This window comes from Symsagittifera roscoffensis, chromosome 4 (assembly GCF_963678635.1).
Source record: "Symsagittifera roscoffensis chromosome 4, txSymRosc1.1, whole genome shotgun sequence".
Taxonomy (NCBI): domain Eukaryota; kingdom Metazoa; phylum Xenacoelomorpha; order Acoela; family Convolutidae; genus Symsagittifera; species Symsagittifera roscoffensis.
In genome coordinates, this window is record NC_087065.1 from 72,955,486 (window position 1) to 72,972,977 (window position 17,492).

The window sequence follows — 17,492 nt, forward strand, 5'->3', positions numbered from 1 at the left end:
AGATTGCGGCATCTCATGAATCTGGTCAGGTTTTTACATTTTTGCAGCATTTTTTTTGAAAAGCTTCACGACAGATTTTGACAAACACTAAATTGTAACAATATTCCGAAGTTTTCATTATCGACTGACTTAAAAACATTTTTAATTTATTAGCAAGCTTGGCGTTCGGAGCTTTTTTGAGCCATATGAGCAAGTTGAGTTCAGGTTTGCATGCGTTTCTTTTCTGTCGTATAACAGGTTTTGATAGAAAACTGCCCTCAAATTTTATACGATGCGTGGTTCACTAAATTGGAGAGTTGAAAGGCAATTTATATTGTTGAATTCGGGGTCCCTTATGGCAGGTAAAATGGTCGCGATAAATTTCTCTTCTGCAGATGCGACCCAGGTCATTTGAAAAGCCATCCATCCAGTTTGACGTCAGCGTGGATTTATTTCCTGAATTGTTCAAGCTTCTGGTGGCTAATTCGCTCAATTTTTAATTCTCAGTGGTATTATTTGCAGCATATATTCCAACTTGAAAGTCAGACTTGGCTTATTTTCACATTTATCTTCTGTACCTCAGCCACGCATAGTCTTTTTTCTTTTATTTTACGGTCTTTCTTGTTATTAAATCTTCTTAACTAAGAGCACTGAATGGTACAGATTTCTTAATTCACGCCCATACCAGATACATTCAGCTTTTGCTCTTATAGAAACGAATATACGCAACACAAGTTACGCTCGAGTATTTAACAAACTGAGCGCATGCTTAACGCGTAATTTGCATTATTGAATAAACTACGTTGACTTAACAAAAATATCAGCTCCATTGCTGCAACTTGAGAAACTGAAGATTTGCTGGTTGTTAAACTTATCGCAGATAAAAACTACAAGGTAAGTTTGACTGTATATGATCAAAGCCTGACCTGACCGTCTTTGGAGCTATTTCAACTTGGATTGTTATTTGTTTTTTTTCTTGCATAAATTTTCAGTTATTACGCAAACTTAGTAAAAATAATTTTAAAAAGTTCATTATTTTTGTTCTTTTAGAAAAAATTTAATTACTTCTAAGAGCCAAGTTTTGATGTTCAAACAATTTATAATTCACTATAAAATTATGAATCGAAAAATTATATATTATAATTTTTTCAAGAAATCAAAATAGATTACAATCAATTAAAATTGATTATAATTTTTGTTGAAAATCTCTTAGAATCGATTACAAATATAACAATTGAATTGATGACAATTGGTCTTTTATTTTGACAAATTTTAATCACAAACACAAATATATATTGGATCGGATTATAAATTTGCTGACAATCCCTAAACGCAAGATGTCTTGCCACAATTTGATGAATCTGAACACAAAATCTCACCAAGAAACAAAATTTTGATGCAGATCCGTTCAGATTAGTTGAAAGGCTCCAGCGTTCCCGGGATGACCGAAACTCCTTATCATACAATTCCCATATATGAGAAACTTCTTGTCATACAATTCCATACAATGCCATACGTACAGAACATTGTATGAAATCTCTATGATAAACATTTTTCCATAAATGAAAATTGTATGATAGATGTTTTTCCATAAAGCAAAAAGTTTGATTTTTTCTTTCTAAATTTATTTCTGAAAAATTTTACGTTGTGTTTGCAGCCGAACACAAGTGACAAAGACCTTGGTTACTCAAATCACCTAAGGTTGGACGGTCTTTGCAAATGCATAGAAAACGACCTGAGTTCGGCTGTCTTTCACAATTGATATAACAAAAGCAACAAACTTTTAGTTTTGTTATATGAAACTAACCAAGCCAAAACAATTTTTCATCTAAAGCAATAGACTGATATTTGAGTGCTAAAAGAAAACAAGACTGCTCGTATCAGGGCAAAGCCCTGAATGTTCCGACTGCCTTCTAAGGTTTATTGAGCAGCAGTAATATATAAAAAAAATTAAATGAAATAAAATAAAATTAATTTTTTTTTTCTAAAATTTGAAATTTTTTATGAAAATCATCCCCCCACACGCCAAATAAAGTACAAAAAGACAGATTTCGTACCTTGTAACAAATCAATTATGGCTAATAAGCTTCGTTCAACCAATTTGGAACGATTTATAAGACGGATTAAATCTCGCTTACGCGTTAATAGTGCGAATTAGATTGCGCGTTAATTGTCCCAAATTGGTCAAAATGGCCAAAATGGCAATCTTCAAACCCTCATAACTTTACGAAAAATGATCACAGGTGAAATTTCTTTTCAAATTTAGGCTCAGGACAAGCATACCTTTTGAATGAAAAAATTCCGTCAAAAATGGCTAGTTAAAAAGTCGAAATTTGTCTGAAGAAAAAAAACCCACCCGAGCACAAATATTCCGTTACTTTCGTATCGAAAGTCGGAACAACAAACAAAAGTTTGCTTCATTAAAAAAATTATTGGAGAAAAAATAAAGCAATTGCTACATATATGAGTTGATTTCAAAACTGCCGAAACGCTTAACAGGCTTTTTGTATTACTCAGTATTACTCAGCATATATTTAAGAAACTTGGATGCAAAAAATCAAAATACGATGAAAGTAATCAATTATATCCTAATTTGTAATAAAAGTGTAAAATTTATCGAATAAGAAGTGAATTAGAATTAATTATATTCCATTATGATCGATTGAAAATGGATTTAGTTGCTTGAAAATAGTAACAGTTATTTCATTTTTTTTATTACAAGGAGCTTTTTTCGAATTTCTTTGCTCAGGTTCAACTATTAACCCTTTTTGCTGATTGCGGCTATACTTCCATCTGTCTTTCTATCTCACAATTAATTTTTCTAACTTCTGATGCTGAATTTATTCAAGCTTTTAGAGTCAGTCACTGGAAAATTTTATTCAAAATAACATCTTCAACCTAAAGTGATTAAAACGGAGGGTGTTAAATTGGTTTTAAGCTGCAATTTTTTCCAATCAAAAGCGTACATTTTAAGCACATTAAGCTCTAAGCAAAATAATTTTGAAAAAGTTGAGTGCATAATAATAGTTTGGACTAGTTAAGGGAAGGATGTTAACTGGATCCAAAAAGTTGAGTATAGTCTCAAGGCAGGCTTATAACTTTTTGGAACCTGATCTAAACTATATTTTATGGTTGGATAAATTAGATATTTTACCACTGTAAAGTATTTAATATTAACCAATCATGATCCATCTAACTAACAACCCACTTATTTGTAAGTGCTGAAATTACTTGTAATTTCAGCACCAGAGAGATTTGAATTTAACTTAGAAATTAGTTGTCTCTCCAAGAGAACTTCAGCAGCCGCAACAAACCAGTATACCCTAGATCTATTGAGCCTAGCAGAGACTAGTTAAACACCCTGAGACTGGAAAGTATAAGAGTAAGATTAGGATCGGTATTAGACTAAGAAGTTGCACGAATCTATCCGGCCGAAAATAAGATAGCGTGACGAGCAGACGGTGTACCCTATCCGAAATTGCTCTATGAGTTAACCACATCGGTCTTAACTCATCTGGTGCGACCATAAGTCTCGAATAAGACCTTAATAGCTTAGAATTAACCAAAAATCGATTAGAATTTAGACAAAACATTTTCAAAATGTTATACGATAATAATTTAATCGAAATGTCTCTACGACTCAATAGATCAGAGCCAATATTCCGAACGATAATAGAACTACCCGGAATTGGAAGAAGACCTCGAAGAAGAGACGACATACGACAAAGTAGAAACTTACCAAATAGTTTTATGATCGCACGGCAAAAGCCAACACAAACTTTTATATTTAGAATCTTATTAGCAATGAATTTAGATTTTCATTTGCAAACATAAAATTTTGAAGTCAATCTTCATGATCATTTCAGGCGCTAAACAAAATTATTAATATACAATAACGATTGATAAAAAGATCTCAGATCGTTTTCCTAATTTCTGCAGTCTTATATAAAACATGTTTGAAAAATATTTATTGAAAATGAAAATAAAAATTAGTAGCATGACAATAAATTGTAAGTAATCATAAAATCATCTGTTGTCCCAGCTTCATCACCTAAACATAACAGCAATCATAAGCTCGCTAATATCATTAAAAGACCAAATCTTTTTCTTAAATAAATTTAAACCAAATTAAACTTAAATTCACTTAATTTTAAAAATTAGATCATCAAGGCTTATCCTTGGATCTCAATAAATTTTTTATTTCATTAAAATTAAAACCTGATCATCAAGGCCTATCCTTGGATCAAAAAGAACAGCTTTGTTCTCCCCCACCCACTTAACAAGTGTCTAACGACCTCAAACGTCGATTCACTATCCAACCCTTCCAAAAGACCCAAGACTAATAGAAATTTTTAAATTAAACTAACCATTCAAATTAGGATAAACAGTGAAGAACTTCGGTTATTCATCCTTCACTTGAACCCTCCTCTTACCAGACCCAGGATAGATCTTAAACTTAGTAAGTTTAAAATAGTACCTAACGAACTACTTGCGTTCTAATTATACCTGAACCTTGTGGATCGATTTACTATTCTCCAACCTTTGAACACAATCACTACCCCTAAGTAAGATTAAGTAAGTTAACACCTTAGCTTAGACTAGCCACGAGAAAGTAAAAAATCATTCCTCGGAATCGATATACTTTTCTCTCCAACCCTAAATAAAAAGACCCAGGTTAAGCTAACCAAAAAATCGTAAGGACTAACAGTCTAAGAAAATAGAAATACCTAACAACTTTTTGCATCCCTCATCCTAAACCTTATGTCATTCAAAAATCTAGGAAATAAACAAACAATCGTTTTACACAACTGTGAGATAGATAACCAAAAATACGATCTTGTCATCACATCTCGTAAAAAAAAACAGTTGGATACATTAGAACAAAATGACAAACAATAAAAAGAAAAATTATAAACATACAAAGACAAATCACACGAAAAAGATTTTCAAAAAATAGAAACGCATACTCAGAATCAGAAGCCAGCAATTTAGATGAACTCTACAAATTAAAAGAATCAATTGATAAAAATTGTCACATTCACGATCAAATATATTTTTCCGATTCAGAAACAACTTCAAATTCATCAAAAAGAGGAAAAAGAAGAATAAAAAAGCAATACAAACACAAACCAGTACACTTGTATAATTGGAATCAACCAAATAGACACATCAATAGTTATATATTAACAGTCATTAAACGAAAAAATGAGCCACACTCAAAGTGACGATAGTCCAGATGACGAAGAGGTTTACCCCTTCCTCATAGATGCCCCCGATAATAGAGGGCAACATGATTTTTGCAAGAATTTACTCCTGAATTTGTTTGAACCCGGAATCAGCTCATGCAAAGCAGAATTCCCAGATGTAAAAATCAAAAGACAAATTATTGAACATTATCTGAAAAATATATGTAATCTAACACAACAATACGGAATCTACACCATAGAATTCAGCACACCAAACCCGAATCACCGCAAATATGTAATTCAAACAGACGATCTTGAATTAGAATTTTCAAAGGTATTCTTAGAATATATTGAAAGCATACAATATCATAATTCACAAAGAGCAAACTCTGTATTCACTAAAGAAGTTTTTGTAATAATATATACCTATATTTCTATATTAGAAAAAACAGAATTAAAAAGTATCTCACCAACTGAAACATCAAAACATACAAAAGTACGACATGAAATCACATTATTTTCAACTTTTCTACATATAATCAAAGAAAATTTCACTAAAGACGATGTTTCACAACACAAAAAACATGACTTACAAAAAATTTTGGCATGGTTTATAATAGATTATTTCACACATAATATAGACTTATTTTCACAAGCAAGAAAAAATTTCAGACCTCAAAATTCAAATGATGATACTGCCATTACAGAACAATCAGACTACGTTTGGGACCCTGAATGGTCTCATCCTACATTTATAAATATCTCACAATCAATCTCAAGTCAAGCAATAAGTACAATATCTTTCCACAGAGATTATGTAAAAGTAGTACCACTAACCATTGATGCAACACCATTAAACTACAATACATTTTTACCTGATACACGAAATAACAGTTTAAATTCGACCGTCATACACATTGAAAACCTTAATGGAACTAGAAATCTTACACAACAAGATATTCAAACACCATCACACTTCATAAATGAAGAAATTGTCCAAACAACAACTACACAACAAAGTATTTCACCAATACATCCAAATTTAAAAACACCAAGAAATACAAATACTTCACTGGCACAAGTAACCTTACAATCAACCGTTAAGCCTTCGGTTGCTCCAAAATATTCACATATGGATTATCAAACATATAGACCCATGACAGTACCATCAAAACCACGAAGAACGTTCACAAGAAACACTTTTGCAGAACACAATTATAATTACGCACATTCGTCAAAAACAAACTACCCCCCACGAAAAAATAATAATCATGTATGTTCTCACTATTGGGATAACCCAATGACAACAATCAACTCAGTAAATTTTCGAACTAATTCACATCCTCCACAGGATCATAGTGAAAATTACCCATTCTTTCAACAAAATAAAAATAAAAAGCAAGCACCTCATCATACGGATTAATTATCATCTGATGATGATTTTTTACAGCCAGACATTTTTGCACCATATACCCAAGAACATCGCAAACAAGGATCGCGACGACCTCATGCATATAATAGAATTTTTTCTCCAAACCCAACAGATACACGAAATCAACAACCAATACATATGCCAAATCCAACTAATACACAATCTTTTCAACCAATTCAACCACAAAACTCAATGACTATGCACTCGTATCAACCAACTCAAATGCAAAATGAAATACCACTTCCATATTACCTTCAACAACACGAAATAACAAAAAATCAACTTTCAAATTTTCGCAAATGCCAAATGCCGCAGAATCACTACATATGACAATGAATCCATACCTCATAAGTGGATCATCAATAACAACCAATAAACCACTGATGGTATTCACAGGAACAGATCCTGAATATTCTGTAGAAGATTATTTATATGCAGTAACAGCAAATTTAATTTTAAATATTGGACGTGAACCAATTAATACGCCACTACATCAAAATTGGATACATAGACGCACAGCATTGATACAAACAACCTTAGATGGCGCAGCTCAAAAATGGTTTTCAGTATTACCTATAGAAATAAAATCAGACTGGAAAAGATTTACACAAGAATTTTCAAAAATGTTTGACTCCGAAAGAAATAAACAACACCAAAGAGTTTTATGTAATGAAATTCGCAGATTACCAAATGAAACCATCAAACAATTAGCAGTACGTATCGAAACACTAGTTCGAAAAGCAAGTTCACTTAATACACATGACTATAAAAACATAAAAATGACAGAAATTTTAATGATGACCTTAACACCTCAATTAAGGAAAATAGCAATAAAAAAGAGAGCATCTCATCCTTCTTCAATTCGAGAGCCAGATTTAGATTTTCGAAAACTAGTAGACAAACTAGAGCAAGCGGAAATCATAATGAAGCTTGAAGAAACAGAAAATCTAAAACTACAATATGTTAATCGAATTGAAACAAACACTACACATATAAATAACATACAGGAATCAGATACAGACCTAGTTGAAAAAATCACTGAAATACTAAATAGTTATGAAAAACACCCAAATTTTAAAGGCAAATCATCTTTCAAAAAATGATGTAACTATTGCCGACGATACGGACATAGTATTTCCGAATGTAGACAAAAACAACAAGATAACCAAAACAAACCTCAAAAGCATAAAGAACCAAATAAATCGTTCTATCAATATATGAAAAAAGATCAAAATCTACCAAACAAAAATATATATAGTAACAACAGTTCAGGAAAACCACTTCCGAACAACACCAATTACACAAGGAATCAATCACCATATAACTCAAGCTATAGAAGAATATCACCAGAACGAAGAAATACACAAAATTCTTCACAAAATAATTATAATCGATCAAATAGTCAAAATAACTATTCGAGATCAAATTCCAATGCAACACAATTTGTTTCTAGATCCAGTTCCCAATCAAACCCAAGAAATAAACACTATTCCAATAATCAATCACGAAACTCATCATACAACAGAAATAGGAACTATTCACATAATCGAAATAGAAGTTATTCGAACAATCGAAATCAGAATTACCCGAACAATCGATCAAGAAATAACTCATATAATAGATCAAACCATCACAGATCAAATGACAATTATCAAAACAGATCACGGAATAATTCACAAAATCGAAATTCAAGTTATAATAATCAATATAGAAATTATTCCCAGTCACCACATAGGAATAATAACCATTATAATAATTCTAAACATCGATACAGAAGTAGTACACCAAAACATCACAGACATATTAATCAAGTACAGTCAAATGAAGAAACAACATCAGACCCCCCAGGTATTGATGACACAGGAAGTAACGAACTACAACTAAATCAAATAAACTGTGGATCATCAGATACAGAAAGTGATACAGAAAATACCATCTCCGTAAATATGATAACAGTCGAAAACGACTACGAACCTATCATATATGAACAACTTTTTACATCACATATATATGAAAATCAATTGGAACTCCTTCACAATTATTATATTGAACCCATCAATACTACACAAACTGCACAAGAAATAAACGAAATTAACACGTTAAATAAACCCGATGAAAATGACAAAACAAAAGGTTTAAACACAAATCATATTTATCAAAATATACAAAAAGAACAACCCAGAGAAAAAATTTGGACCATACCATTTCTCTTAGAAAATCCAAGAAACAAAAAATTTCAACCACCAGATCTTGAAATTGATTTTTTAATTGATTCAGGAGCAGAATCAAACATAATTAATATTCCCACATGGAATGAAATCAAAACATTACATCCAAAATTAACGCCTCTTGCAACCTCTAGTAAACTAGCAACAGCACAAGGATCAACATTAGTAAATTATGGAAAAATCCAATTATTCCTCCTACCCACAAGAACAATGGAGCAAAATAAAATTCTAAACCACCAGTTAAACAAATATTTCATATCACTGATATTAAACACAATATCATTGGCATACCATTTATATCAAAATATATACCAACAATCAACATCTTGAATAGTAAAATACTGATCAAAGATAAGTACACAAAAACAAAAAATACAGCTCTAACATTTTTTCAAAGATTAAATAAACAACCACCATTTTTCTCAAAATTTTATCCAATTTATAACCAACAACGGAAACACCTGAAACCACTATCAGGAAATATATATAATGTCAGACCTTGAGTTTAAACCTATTCACAAGTTTTTCAAAATCACGATTTCATCTATAAAATATTTGAAAAACATGAATTCAGACATCATTTCGCTACACATGTATAACAATACTCCGTATCAAGTAACATTACCCTTAGGACTTTTAGGATATTGCGAAACAAACGCTACAATATCACCCATACATGAAATAGCATACCGCGTAAATAATATACTCCAATTATTAGATATTTGCCAATCTACAATTCTGAACGAAGAATTATCCATAAATAACATAATAAGCAATGAAAAGAGAAACACGGATTATTTCACAAAAACACCATATTTTAAACCAACATTCAATATAACAAATTACACAAAAAAACAACAACAACAATTTTTAACGATGTTTAACTTTGAACAATCACAAATTACACAAACCGAATTTGACAGACTAGCAAAACAACTGTTAAAATATTCAACAGTCTACGCAACATCAAAATTTGATGTTGGGAAAATCAGTTCATTACTACATCTCCCGTTAAAACCTGACGCAGTTTTCAAAAAACAAAGAGCTAGTAAAGTACCAATTCATTTACACGACAAAGTAAATAGATTACTTGATATTTTAGAACAATACAAAATTATCTCACCAGTAAACAAAGAAGAACAACCAAAAGGTAACACATTTATTAACCCTGTTATCATCCTAGCAAACGGAGAATCATTAAAAATAGTTTTAGATGCTAGATACCTCAATTCACTAATAGACGAATCAAAATGCAATTGGCCTATTGAACCAATACAAGTTATTTTAACAAAAATAAACGGAAAATACTTTACAACCGCAGATATGAATAGTGCATACAATCAAATGCCACTAGATGAACAATCACGACGTTTAACACAATTTGTTATTGGAAATCAACAATATGAATTCAACCGCCTATTCTATGGAATATCCATAGGACCAGCTGCATTTTCAGCTTTTATGAGCAAAATTTTTAGACCACTAATACTCAAGAAAAACGCAATCACCTATTTAGACGATGTTTTTATGCAATCACAAACAAAAGAAGAAATGTTTACAGTTTTAGAACACTATCATAAAATACTTCAGAACGAAAATCTGAAGGCCGCCCCCGACCACTGAACATCAAACACGATTTGAAGAAATTAAAAAAAACTTCTAACTGAACAAATTTCAAACACAATTCCAGATCCAAATCAACCATTCTATGCAATGTGCGATGCTTCAAATTTTGGCATCGGCGCAGCATTACTACAATCACACAGTGATACAAATAAAATGAACCTTATATCAGCAAATTCCCGATTATTCACTCAAGCAGAGCTACGACTCTCAACTCTAATGAGAGAATGTACAGCTATAATTTATACACTTACAGAATATGAATTTCTGATACTTGGATCAAAACATCCAACAGTTCGATTCACAGATCATAAACCAATCATTTTTCTCTTTACACAAAAGTCAAATCCCAATCACCGAGTTTATAGATTTCAATTATTTCTAATGAAATTTCCAAACTTACATATAGTTTGGACAGCAGGAAAGAATCTTGCATTACCAGATACATTAAGTCGAAATACACCACCTGAATTATTTACACGAAAAACTACAATTGAAATTTTCAAAAATATTAAATTTTACCTTGCAAAAGACAAAACATCACCCCGACTAGAATGCAAATATGCAAAAAAAACTGACATTGAACAATCACAAATAAATAACCTACAACATTTCCCCACTTTACTAAGACTGCCAAAATAATCACTACGAAGTTGATCTACTTGGAACATCAACTTTCAAACCAATTCCATACTCACAATGGATAAAAAATAACACCCAACAAAAACGAATAAAACACCACTCGAATAAAAAAGACTTTTTTCCGTTAATTGAAAAAGAAAATTTAACTGATAAAATAAATTTATCAGGACCACAAAAAAATGATTCAAAATACACAATAAATCAAGTTTTTGACCTCCATGACCCACTTGACACAATTCCTTTATCTAAATTAGAAATTGAAAATATTTTTCTCCCTCCAACAGATAAAATTACAATTGAAATCTTGAAACAATATCAAAATCTTGACCCAGTAATTAGACAACTAAAATCATGGCACAAATACAAAACTAAGCCCGTAAAGGCAGATACCACAATTTTAGGAATAAAAACTTTCCTCCGATTCCTTGTCTTCCTTTAAGTATGATTCTAATAGCTTTTAACATTTCACATACACAAAACACTAAAGGACACTCTGGATCAGAGAAAACATATTCAAATTTTACACAAAATTTTTATTTTCCAAATGCACCAATTTGGATAAAAGTACTATGCAATGATTGTATAGTATGTCAGCTAAATAAACCTTATCCAAATCAAAAACAAATAGCACAAAAACAAGATTTTAAAGGACAGAGTTTATATTTTAACCACCGTATTTCATTCGATACAAAAGGACCAATTTCACCATCCTCTGAAGGAAACTCCTACATTATGGTAATTGTTGATGCATTTACACATTATGTAGACCTCAACCCAGTACCACATTGTAACGCTTATTATGCTTACACAACACTTTATGAACACTGGATAGCTAAATTCGGATTACCCGAAATCTTAGTTACAGACAACGGTACAGAATTCATAAATAATGAAATCATCACACTATTTCACTTATATAACATCAAACACAAACCGCGTACATCTCATGCACCTTGGACAAACGGTTTAGTCGAAGGTATGAACCGTTCACTACAAGAATATCTTAGATGTATCATAAATGGAAATGATACAAGATACACAGAATGGTCAGCAGATGTAAAATTATTTCCCTTAGCATATAACTCACAAATTACGACAACTCTAGGAATGTCACCATACGAAATGGTTTTTAATCAAAAGCCACGTAAACCAATTATGTTTACAGCAAACTCTCATAAAAATGCACAAGGTCATTGCCAACCAAATAAAGACTCAGTTTGTTATAACATACCTTTACACACGCATGATGCAGATCATTTTCATCACCCACAAATCCTTAAATTAGCCTCCAGTACACACACCGAATGGATTTTAAATAGAGATAAAAAACACAATGAAATTTACCAAAGAGTAACAAAAAAATTGTTACAAAGGCAAAACATTAACGAACAAATAAATTCACGCTTTACACCAGCCTCAGATTTAAAAATTGGAACATTTGTCTTAATACCTAATTTTAATACACAAAAAGGAATTTCTAAGAAATTACAACCCCTTCGCAAAGGACCATGCCAAATAATTGCCAAACCCACTGACGTAACATATAAAATCACCGATTCAGACCAAAAAGAAATTGTTCAACATCGAAACAATTTATTGCCTTACTACCCAAAAGAATACGCACTACGCGAACTAACTCAATTATATTCTTTCACAGGTTTAAAAGTTATTCAAAATCACCCACATACGGAAAATGAAATAAATGAACAAAACGACATTCACCTTGAAAAACAAAATAAAAACCAACTACAACCCAAAACAATACAAAAAAGCTAGATCAAAAAATACCTCAAAAAGAAAGGAAAAATAGAAAAATGATAGAAAAAATTATACCACAAGAACAAGTCGAGAAATCAGAACATAGAGAGTCATCACGACTTAGAAATCAACCACGTAAAAACTACAAAACATTCATCCCACAATCTAAAATATTAAAGAAAATTGAATTTCAAAAACAGCTTTAATTTTAAAATTAATAATCTTTGCACCGCTGAAACATTTTGAACTTCATTTTTCAAAATAACATGCTGACAAACACGCAGCGATTCTAGTTCAAAATTAGCCAATAGGATTCATTCAATCCGTCACCTTCTATAACTATAACACAAACCAATTAGACGAAAGATATTAAACTCCAGGCATATCTATAACTATAACCTTACAACCTCCAGGTCAAAAATAAGCAAACCACTCAAACTTGACAACTAAAATAAATACCACCATAATATCATAACCCTCCCTTATCTAATAACGCAAAAATCAACATTATTTTCCCAACTCAGACCTCAAAAACCCCCAACCAAAAATGATAAATTAGCCTTAGCCTAAAGTAAAAATACGACCATATTAATTTAGCCTAAAGTACAAAAATCTCAAAAATACCCCAGATCACCTGACAAATAAAAATAAAGCAAACAAGACATCCCGAACACCAGAAAATTCGCCCCCAACAATTTTTCACAAAACTCAACCCACTTGTCAAAAAATCGATAAATAATTCGACCACACTTGAAAATCGCCCCAAACAACAAAAAATATTCGACCAAGAAGCCATTTCTTAAATGGTCTTCTATCGATCAGTCAATACAATTTTCAACATTTTCATAAACTTTTTAACAATACTTAAACCTTTATTCATATTTCTCTTTGATACTTTTGAAGCTTTTATAATAATTTTAATCATTTTTTGCAATATTTTTTAAAATTTTCTACTCCCTATTTGAAATATATCTCCAACTTTCCCAAGTCATTGACCATATTCACAGGTACGAAAACCCAAAGTTTATTTAAATGATACGAACCATTTTTAGTAGAACAGATATTTTTTTACTATTTGTAATTTTTATAACATTTTTATCATCCCTAATATTGACAATATGCAAATGTATAAAGAAGGCAATCATAACATTTGCCTTAGCAACAATCCTTTTAATTCTTTTCCTTGAAGAATACAACAATAAACATAAATTTTTTCACTAAGAGAAATCAATCAGAAAACCCTCAAAATTGCTAACCAACAATCACACAGTCAGTCTTCACCGACATCATCCCAAGAAAACCCGACAATACCTACAATTACCCAAAACCCCCAAACATCTACACGAATTTCTTTCCAAGATAACCCATACACTTTTGAAGAACGACACGCTCGCTTATCTGAACCATTAGGACCAGTTCAGCGACAGGCACCTCTAAGTGAACCAACATATAACTTGTACCCAACACTACCACAAGAATTAAGTAGAATAAGAAATATTAGTCAAAACCAAAATACAGTTGAAATAAATAGACAAATTATACATCCACGACGAAATAGAAATTTTCAAACCCCCCGAGTTCATTTTGATACACCCCAATCCCCATCACCAAGTACTCCAGAAAACCCAATTCGCATATTATCGGATACCCCTACACTTTTTTCACAACGTAGCACCTCAAGTATACCCTCAGATTACTAAGGTTCAACACCAACGTCTGAACAAATACGTGACAATCCCTTTAACCCCCTCAACCAAACATCACGACTACCATATTGGACAACACAGTCATTCACACAAGGTGAACCAATTTTAATAAATGACCCAATAGATATTTCTACGGATACAACAACATCATCATCACTACCAGAAACATTATCAGTACCGTCAACCTCATCAATAAGCCAGATTTCACCGACGCCTTTCCCCCTAAATTTCCCAAATAACCTCGACGCTAGATATCGAGAACAATCATCAACAAATATCCCTTTAAGATTAGATTGGAACACGTTCACAGCACCCCCACCATTATTTGGACAACATCCAGAAAGTAACCGACTCCACAATTGGGCACTCCATAGACTACAGTATAGACAAGACATCCACGAAGACATTCGTGACCATAACATCCAAATACTCCAATAAAATAGTCTACAATTAAAATTGGAAATCACGGTTAAACTTAACAACATTGCTTAAGATCCTTACCCATTAAACCCACCCAATATAACAGCTCAATCGCTACCACCACCATTTATAACAACTGAAGTAATATATAAATACGACAGATATACCAAAAAGACAATTGGTTACATCACTTTTTATAACCCATACTCAGGATTATCATACACATGTATATTCTAAAAATATTAATTTTTCTCCAACTCTTTTTTCTAGTACATCGAACATCGAAACAATTTATTGCCTTACTACCCAAAAGAATACGCACTACGCGAACTAACTCAATTATATTCTTTCACAGGTTTAAAAGTTATTCAAAATCACCCACATACGGAAAATGAAATAAATGAACAAAACGACATTCACCTTGAAAAACAAAATAAAAACCAACTACAACCCAAAACAATACAAAAAAGCTAGATCAAAAAATACCTCAAAAAGAAAGGAAAAATAGAAAAATGATAGAAAAAATTATACCACAAGAACAAGTCGAGAAATCAGAACATAGAGAGTCATCACGACTTAGAAATCAACCACGTAAAAACTACAAAACATTCATCCCACAATCTAAAATATTAAAGAAAATTGAATTTCAAAAACAGCTTTAATTTTAAAATTAATAATCTTTGCACCGCTGAAACATTTTGAACTTCATTTTTCAAAATAACATGCTGACAAACACGCAGCGATTCTAGTTCAAAATTATCCAATAGGATTCATTCAATCCGTCACCTTCTATAACTATAACACAAACCAATTAGACGAAAGATATTAAACTCCAGGCATATCTATAACTATAACCTTACAACCTCCAGGTCAAAAATAAGCAAACCACTCAAACTTGACAACTAAAATAAATACCACCATAATATCATAACCCTCCCTTATCTAATAACGCAAAAATCAACATTATTTTCCCAACTCAGACCTCAAAAACCCCCAACCAAAAATGATAAATTAGCCTAAAGTAAAAATACGACCATATTAATTTAGCCTAAAGTACAAAAATCTCAAAAATACCCCAGATCACCTGACAAATAAAAATAAAGCAAACAAGACATCCCGAACACCAGAAAATTCGCCCCCAACAATTTTTCACAAAACTCAACCCACTTGTCAAAAAATCGATAAATAATTCGACCACACTTGAAAATCGCCCCAAACAACAAAAAATATTCGACCAAGAAGCCATTTCTTAAATGGTCTTCTATCGATCAGTCAATACAATTTTCAACATTTTCATAAACTTTTTAACAATACTTAAACCTTTATTCATATTTCTCTTTGATACTTTTGAAGCTTTTATAATAATTTTAATCATTTTTTGCAATATTTTTTAAAATTTTCTACTCCCTATTTGAAATATATCTCCAACTTTCCCAAGTCATTGACCATATTCACAGGTACGAAAACCCAAAGTTTATTTAAATGATACGAACCATTTTTAGTAGAACAGATATTTTTTTACTATTTGTAATTTTTATAACATTTTTATCATCCCTAATATTGACAATATGCAAATGTATAAAGAAGGCAATCATAACATTTGCCTTAGCAACAATCCTTTTAATTCTTTTCCTTGAAGAATACAACAATAAACATAAATTTTTTCAACTATAGAAATCAACCAGAAAACCCTCAAAAATTGCTAACCAACAATCACACAGTCAGTCTTCACCGACATCATCCCAAGAAAACCCGACAATACCTACAATTACCCAAAACCCCCAAACATCTACACGAATTTCTTTCCAAGATAACCCATACACTTTTGAAGAACGACACGCTCGCTTATCTGAACCATTAGGACCAGTTCAGCGACAGGCACCTCTAAGTGAACCAACATATAACTTGTACCCAACACTACCACAAGAATTAAGTAGAATAAGAAATATTAGTCAAAACCAAAATACAGTTGAAATAAATAGACAAATTATACATCCACGACGAAATAGAAATTTTCAAACCCCCCGAGTTCATTTTGATACACCCCAATCCCCATCACCAAGTACTCCAGAAAACCCAATTCGCATATTATCGGATACCCCTACACTTTTTTCACAACGTAGCACCTCAAGTATACCCTCAGATTACTAAGGTTCAACACCAACGTCTGAACAAATACGTGACAATCCCTTTAACCCCCTCAACCAAACATCACGACTACCATATTGGACAACACAGTCATTCACACAAGGTGAACCAATTTTAATAAATGACCCAATAGATATTTCTACGGATACAACAACATCATCATCACTACCAGAAACATTATCAGTACCGTCAACCTCATCAATAAGCCAGATTTCACCGACGCCTTTCCCCCTAAATTTCCCAAATAACCTCGACGCTAGATATCGAGAACAATCATCAACAAATATCCCTTTAAGATTAGATTGGAACACGTTCACAGCACCCCCACCATTATTTGGACAACATCCAGAAAGTAACCGACTCCACAATT

The 17,492-nt window shown here is 32.0% G+C and overlaps 2 protein-coding genes across 2 annotated transcripts in view; both read left to right on the forward strand.

Annotated features, from left to right (window-relative positions):
* LOC134845014 (spliceosome-associated protein CWC27 homolog) overlaps positions 1–17,492 on the forward strand; it is a 502,234-nt gene that overhangs the window by 217,210 nt on the left and 267,532 nt on the right. The window lies entirely within an intron of this gene.
* Positions 458–17,492, forward strand: part of LOC134844096 (uncharacterized) — a 33,360-nt gene continuing 16,325 nt past the window's right edge. Inside the window, exon 1 of the mRNA XM_063860571.1 lies at positions 458–873. The gene's annotated coding sequence lies outside the window, so the exon portion shown is untranslated. The remainder of the gene's footprint in view (positions 874–17,492) is intronic.